At 43.5% G+C, this 7,818-nt stretch overlaps 1 long non-coding RNA gene across 1 annotated transcript in view; it reads right to left on the minus strand.

The window, feature by feature from the left end:
* LOC118148394 (uncharacterized) overlaps window positions 1-4,780 on the minus strand; it is a 114,258-nt gene extending 109,478 nt beyond the window's left edge. The window contains exons 1-2 of the long non-coding RNA XR_013528271.1: window positions 3,441-4,780; window positions 1,250-1,429 (exon numbers count right to left, since the gene is read on the minus strand). This is a non-coding gene — a long non-coding RNA (uncharacterized LOC118148394). The remainder of the gene's footprint in view (window positions 1-1,249; window positions 1,430-3,440) is intronic.
* Window positions 4,781-7,818: the final 3,038 nt, after the last annotated feature.

Genomic DNA, 7,818 nt, shown 5'->3' on the forward strand with positions numbered 1-7,818 from the left:
GAATGAGAAAAGGATGGGTTAAGAGAGAAAGTGGCACCAAGGGCCATCACTTTGTAATACTGGGGTTCAGGGTGCCCTCAGCTCCCCTGAGAGGATGTTTCTCCAGGTTCTTGGTCTCCTGCCTTGGTCTCAAGAATGAGAGAGGGGACCACAGCACAGTGTGCAGTAAATGCCAGACTCAAACATGTTTATAGAAAGTGATTAAAGAGAGAGAGAAACAGGAGAAGGAGAGAGAAAGAAACAGCTAACTCTCGCACTGAGTGAGAGAATCCAGAAAGACAGAAGCCAGGAGAGGAAAACAGCTTCCATGAGAGTGTTAGGGAATAGAGAGAGATGGAGTTTAGGAGAAGACAGTCTTCCATGAGAGAGTTTAGAAGGGATCTCCAGAGGGAAAACCCAGGGAGAGAAAGATGGATTCCAAGAAGGGAGTGTTTGTGGAAGGGGACCCAGACATGGAGTCCCAAGGGGTGTGGAAGAAGCGGACTTTTAACCTGGGAGGAACCCCCGCCTTCTCCGAGACCCCTGGCCAATGAAAGGAGATCCTTAGAACTACTGCTGGAGTGATAAGACTCTTAGTTTCTTCCCGTGCCCGTGAAATTCAAACATAAACCATTAAATCTCCAGGATGGAGAGAGATGGGAGGGGGCAGCATGGTGCTAGGAAATTCTTGCCCTTAAGACTATGCCCCCTTGTGGACCCAGAAAGAGAAAACCTTCCCTCATTCCCCCCTCTGAACAGGAAAGCTCAACTTCTATTGGAACACGGGCGTCGATCCTCTTTAACTACTTCCTGCTGAAATGGGGCATAGAAGGGGCCCTGCAGTTGAGGTTTCCTCCAGAGGGGAGCCTTTCAGGGTGCAGGTTGATCTACATGTCCACGATAGAGTTCATGAGCCAAGGACATCTGGGGTTCCAGTGGCAGGATTGTGACCTTATGGTTCTATAAGAAATGAATGGGACAGTATGGTTAAAGATGAGAGGCCTGGAGGCCAACAAATATAGAATGGTTATAAACGAGCCTAGGAGAGAACGGAGCCAGGTTCTTGAAGGTCTTTAGCCCTGTGTTTGATTGATTCCTGAGTTCTATATTCAAAACAACACTTAACTGGTTTACAAGATAGCAGCATTTTGCCTAAGAAAGAGACAGGTCCCTTTCTTACCACGAAAAGGATAATCGGAGTTTCAGAGATAGCAAAGTTGAGGATTATAGTCCTGTTAATGCCAGGATATAAATTAGACTTATGACTTACTTCCCTGAAGACATTGTTGGAAAAACAGATGTAGATCTTCTCATGGCTCACAGGTGGATGAAGGGTTGTCTCCTGGAACTTCAGGCTGTGGAGTGGAGGGTCTATGACTTCCTTCAGGAGGTATTCAAGGCTTCAACCAAGTATGATGAATCCATGAGTTAATTTCCACTACTTTAATTGCTGTTGGAGTAGACAGAATGATCAAAAATGGTCCTTCCCAGGATGGGCCTAGAGAGGGAGCATCTGAGGGGAGAGAATTAACAAGCACCAAGTCTCCAGGGCAGGAGAGAAATACTGAGAAGGCCATGCAGTGTCCAGAAGATTAACTTCCTGGACCTCTATGGTCAGCTTTACCAGGGGCTCTGTGAGGGTGACGGCTCACGCTGGCACTTGCTCCAGGAATCCTCAGTCCTGCCACTGGGTCATCTGATCAGACATCTCAGGCCCTGAGAACCTTCGTCCCCTGGGACAGTGTGCTTTCCAGTGATTCCCTTGGCACAGCGGGCATGGACAAGATGGTGGTTCATTCCTCTGGGGACAATTTCTTATAAAGTATCCCTTCAGACCTCACTAGTAACAAGTTCTGCCAGACTAGTGGCTAACCCACGCCTCATTTGAGCCCCTAGGGTCTGCTTGCCTGAAAGCCATGACTAAGGCTGATCTCTCCTGTTCATTTCAGCCTGTTCCTCCTGGTCTCTCTTATAAAACACGGAGGTTGTCTGGTTTAGTAATGATTCTAGACTCTGCTCTGGCCCCAAGGCCAGTTTCTGGAGCTTCCACCTGATACCTGCTGCTGACTCATAAACTTGTCCTTTAGTATTAACTGACCCTCTATGAAGTCTGGTGACAGGGGAGTGTACTTTCTTAAGGCCTCCTACTATTGCTCAAGGGAAGCTGTTGGGTTGTCTTCCCTTCCCTTTGGGGGCCAGATTTTCCACTTGGCAGAGGGTAATTTGGCCACATTTGGCAGAGAAAAATAAGCCACTTCTTCCTTAAAGACTGTGCTAAGTTGGTCCCAATTTTCCAGTATACACTTTAATGGAGACTTGAGCTTGGGAATAGAAGCACCCATCTGAAATCGAACACAAGGGATGCCTGCACCCCTAATTAAGAAATTATAGCTGCTTCAACCTGAGGCATTCCCCCAGGTAAAATGGGTACTGAAATGAAACATCTTTCAGTCAGTAACCCAGAATCTTGTTTGCCCAAGATGTGTGATCCATCTTATCAGAGGGCCTCCCATATACTGGATTTCAATGATGACCTAAAAGCATCATGGGACCATTCACTGCCTGCATGACCTCCAGTGACTACCATAGCGGCATGGTACAAGAAGAGCTTTTGGGTTGGGTAGTCACATACCAGTGAGCCCCACTGAGGCCAGTGAGGCTCAGGAGGTAAGTACCAATACTTCCCAGCAAAAGTCTGATTTACATAGGCCAATCTATAAGACTGCCACAGAAGTTTACACTAGAAGGGTAAACTTCTAGGGAGGGGCCATTAGAGCACACAGTTCAAAGAAGGCAGGCTGGGCATGGCTGAGACTGGAACAATCCCCTCAAGACCTCTCCCCAACCCACCTTCCCTTGTAGGAAAATGCTCTTAAGGCTGTGAGACCTGCCATTGACTATTTGGGCCCTGGAACTGGTTTAACTATGATTTTCTTTTTTTTTTTTTTTTTTTTTTTTTGAGACAGAGTTTCGCTCTTGTTACCCAGGCTGGAGTGCAATGGCGCAATCTCGGCTCACCGCAACCTCCGCCCCCTGGGTTCAGGTAATTCTCCTGCCTCAGCCTCCTGAGTAGCTGGGATTACAGGCACGCGCCACCGTGCCCAGCTAATTTTTTGTAATTTTTAGTAGAGACGGGGTTTCACCATGTTGACCAGGATGGTCTCGATCTGTTGACCTCGTGATCCACCCGCCTCGGCCTCCCAAAGTGCTGGGATTACAGGCTTGAGCCACCGCACCCGGCCTTAACTATGATTTTCTAGATGGAAAAGTTCTGCCGTAGAGAGAGCCAATCTTAAGCAAGACAAATTATACACAAAATACGAAGTCCCAGAACCTTCAGCTTCTGAATTTTCCCCCAAAAGTCTTTCCCAAATCAAGACTAACTCCACCACGTATTTGAACCAGCAACCATACAGTCGCAGGTCCCACACCTTAACCAACTGTACAAACAGGTCACTTACATTATAAGAAGGCAGAACGCTTTCTTAAGCCATATTTTGAATGAGAATGCTGCACCCTAAGGCAGCGTGGCCTGCCTCAAAGCTGGGTGGGGCTGACGGTCAGCAGCAGCCTCTTCCTTTCCCTCAGCCGCAGGGGCAGAGAAAAAAAAGCCGCTTGTCGCGTCAGTTTAAAAGCTGCGTTCACAGCGGCAGTGAGTTTCTCCACTCTCGTGGCTTTCCGTCATCACGTTGACCCCGCAAGAACCACATGCGCAGTTGGGCCACTCCCCGAGCTGCTGCCCACACAGGGACTGGCAGGCGGCAGGTGAACGTTCTGGGGAGCCTTTTTACCCTGCTGCCTGGGACTGGAGAATGCCAGAGAAGCCTGCCATGCACCAGGCTGCCACACTCTCTGGTCCCCTGCAGGCTCAGGCGGTACCTCACCCCGCCCAGCTGTTTTTCTCTTGGCCCTCAGTGCTGGTGGCTATGGCTTGCTGCAGGCACCTGGGCCCACCTGTGGGGGCTGCGCCGTGGTCTCAGAGGTCCCAGCAGTCAAGGAGCGAAAGGCCTGGGGGCAGTGCTTCCCCGCCCCGCCCCACAGGCTCCCTCAGGTTTTGGTCCCAGAGATAATATCCAAAGGATAGAGAAGGAGACAGAAAGCAGAGAGAGAGCTTGAAGGTAAGAAATCTGCACTTTTTTCCGGCTGGCCCACATCGCTTAAAACGGGCTGGGTCGTGCCTCCCAGGCTCGGTGTTCTCCACAGCCCACTGGGCTGCGGTGGCTTCAGGTGTTCTCAAAGAGACAGGACAGAATGGGGCTGGTTTTACTCACAATTTTGAAGTCTTCCTCTCCCGCTGTACCCCTTTCCTGGCTGTACCACTCTTTCTGGTGTACCCCTCTTCTGGCTGGCTCACCAAAATGTACTATTGGGGTTCAGGGTGCCCTCAGCTCCCCTGAGAGGACGTTTTCTCCAGGTTTTTGGTCTCCTGCCCTCTCAAGAATGAGAGAGGGGACCACGGGCACAGTGCGTAGTAAATGACGGACTCTAAAGTGTTTGTAGAGAGTGATTTATTTAAAGAGAGAGAGAAACAGGAGGAGAGAGAAAGAAACGGCTCTCGCACTGAGTAAGAGAATCCAGAAAGATGGAATCCAGGAGAGGAAAGCAGCTTCCACGAGAGTGTTAGGGAATAGAGAGATGGAGTTTAGGAGGAGAAGACAGGCTTCCACGAGAGAGAGTGGAAGGGAACTTCAGAGGGAAAATCCAGGAGAGAGAAAGACAGCTTCCACGAAAGGAGTGTTCATGCAAGGGGACCCAAACGTGGAGTCCCAAGGGATATGAAAGAAGGGGACTTTTAACCTGGGAGGAACCCCCACCTTCTCTAAGACCCCTGGCCAATGAAAGAAGTTCCTTAGAACTTCTGCTGGAGTGATAGATTTTTAGTTTCTTCCCGTGCCCACGAAATTCAAACATAAACTGTTAAATCTTCCAGATGGAGAGAGATGGGAAGGGGGCATGGTGCTTGGAAGTTCTTGCCCTTAAAACTACGCCCCGCTGTGGACCCAGAAAGAGAACACCTTCCCTTGACTTATTACTGGAGGAGACAGTGAAGGCCCTGCATGCTGATCATCCACACTATTTATTGGTTACAATCACTTTGATCTATAGGGTAGGGGGTGAAGTGAATAAGTGAACTAGAAGTGAATCAGTGAGCCAGAACTGGGGTGTGATTGTATGATTGTTAACAGTGGTGGTTTGGGAGTTTCTATGTTCAGCTTGTGGAATGCAGGACTTAAAAGAAGCCTACAAGTCTGGCTAGTACTAGGAAGGGGTTTTATGTCTTTGAGCACAATGTTTATGGTAACAGAGCCAAGGTCACCCTGCGCTGGAACATGAGGCATGGAGAAGTTTACCTCCCCAGAGGCCTCCCGCAGTTTGCTGTGGTTTGTTTTTCCCAGTTTATATGTTACTCATAACCAATTTATGTAGGCACTCTGTAAGTCCTTTCTCCTTTGCTGCTTCTCCCAACAGGTTTGATCTTTAACAATCTTATTTGATTAAAAATAAATCTGTAGATTATTTTAATAAATAGAAACAAGTTTAAATACATAGATGTAAATGTGTACCCTGAAGTTATAAAATTTATTAAAGTAGCTAAGTTCTACTCTCTAGCAATTTTTTTTTTATGGTAAACAGATAGCAGCCACCATAGGGAATAATTGACAGTCTAACCATTTTGCAATTCTTAAAATCTAATGAGCTTTGTACTCAGCTTATTTGAACCACTACCACTGACTACAGCTTACTCATCATTTTTTATCTGTTACTGTTTTTCTAAGTACCTAAATGGTCTTTAGCTTTCTTTCTTTACCCCTTTCTTCTATAAGATGTTAGAAGGTATTGACATTTTTGATGACTCACTCTTGGAAATTGAGTATTACCTTATTATCTACATTTTGTGACATTATTTTCTCCTCATTCCTTTAATATATTTTCAGTTTCTTTTTAGTCTTTATAGGTCTCTCTTTGTCTTTTATTAGGTCTCCAGGACTCACCTTTTATACACTTCTTTGATCTTTGCATCTAAAAATATGGCTTTATGTGATGAGTCCAAAATGTATATTTTAAAGTCTCATCTAAACAACTTATCCAAAGTTATCCTTTTACATATAACACTGTATTGTAGCTGTTATCTCTTTACTCCCCTTGCCTGTGTCTTACTCAAATAAAGCTTGATCCCATCTCCTCAATAAAATCTTTACTTTCTCTGAAAATATTTAGAGATCACTTACTATTTTGACTACAATACCAATTAATAAACTTGTTCTATGTGTTAGGCTGAAACTTTTCCTTTAAAAATTATCTATCTTTCCCATTAGATGCTAAGGATTTTTTAAGTACAAAATGTATCCTATGCTTCTTCAAATTCCCAATGTCTGTGTGTCCTACACATTAGCTTCTCACCATATATTTTGATGAGATGAATAAAAAATATTTATAGAATGTATTTTCCCAATTTTTTTATTGTGGAATAATCTATACATTTAGTGTACTATAGTAAAGCAGTAGCCTTTGATGAAAAAAAGTTTTATCACATACTCTGTCATCATGTACTAGAATAAATAACACATTTATACATTATTGACCATTAGAAGCTTAATATGTGTTAGTTGATAAAATGTCCCAACAATATCCATCTAAGAAATATGACTGTTTTCATATACTAATGGTTTATGTTTTTAGACAAGCAAAACCACACATTTTGCAAAAACCATACATATATTTTAGGTTTCCCCTAAAAAAATAGCTTTTAATTATCTAGAAATTCATTTTTCAGATTTCTGTAAATTTCATGCTAATCATCTAATTTATGAGATGCATAAATCAGGTATTTAGCCAAATTTTGCTCAGGAATATTTTTGTTTGAGAGTACATAGGCACAGTTCAAATCAGATTCAAAAAGATGAAATAATAATTTTAAAAGATTGGGAAGATGATAGAGAATAATGCTCATCTGAATATTTCTCACCAAAATTATCCTTATAACCATGATCTGATGATCAAAGATGAGAGAGACTAAAGTAAACTTGAAAGAGAAGTGACAAAGGCATCCTAATATTCTTATCTATGTTCTTCCTAAGGCTGAGTTTCTTCCTGGTCAAAAAAGTAATTTCTTCTCAGAACACTGGGTATTTTTGTTACTGCTGACATTTACAATTACATTCCACTTAAAATATGCTGCAACTAATAAATAACCTCAGAATCTTAATGGCTTACAGCAACAAATATTTCTTTTTCACTGATGTTACATACTAATTGCATGCTATCCCCTGTAGTTCTGTTACAGGTGTCTTCTTTTAGGTCCTCAGCTGACTGAGCAGTCTCTAACTGGGATAGTGTTTTTATTGTGGTAGAAGTAAAAGAAAGAATGGTGGTACTAACTAATGGATATTTAAGCTGTTCAGAGATGATGTGTGTCACTTGTACTCATATCAATGATAAAAGCAAGTTCATGATCTGTCATAAGCAATGTTATGGCACTAAATAATTTGAATAATAATCCTTTCACAATTTATTCTTGCTATCATAAATATTTACTTATTTCTTCATATAAAATATTCTCACTTTCTTCCAAGTGGAGTTAAATTAAAACTTTCACCAATTGCACCAGGCTTAAAGTCCAGCTCTCATGATCTCTACATTGGCATGGTACTGGTACCAAAACAGAGATATAGACCAATGGAACAGAACAGAGGCAATGGAGGCAACACAACATATCTACAACCATACAATCTTTGATAAACCTGACAAAAAAAAGCAATGGGGAAACAATTCCCTGTTTAATAAATGGTGTTGGAAGAACTGGCTAGCTATGTGCAGAAACCAGAACTGGACCCCTTC

This window comes from Callithrix jacchus, chromosome 16, assembly GCF_049354715.1.
Source record: "Callithrix jacchus isolate 240 chromosome 16, calJac240_pri, whole genome shotgun sequence".
Lineage (NCBI taxonomy): Eukaryota > Metazoa > Chordata > Mammalia > Primates > Cebidae > Callithrix > Callithrix jacchus.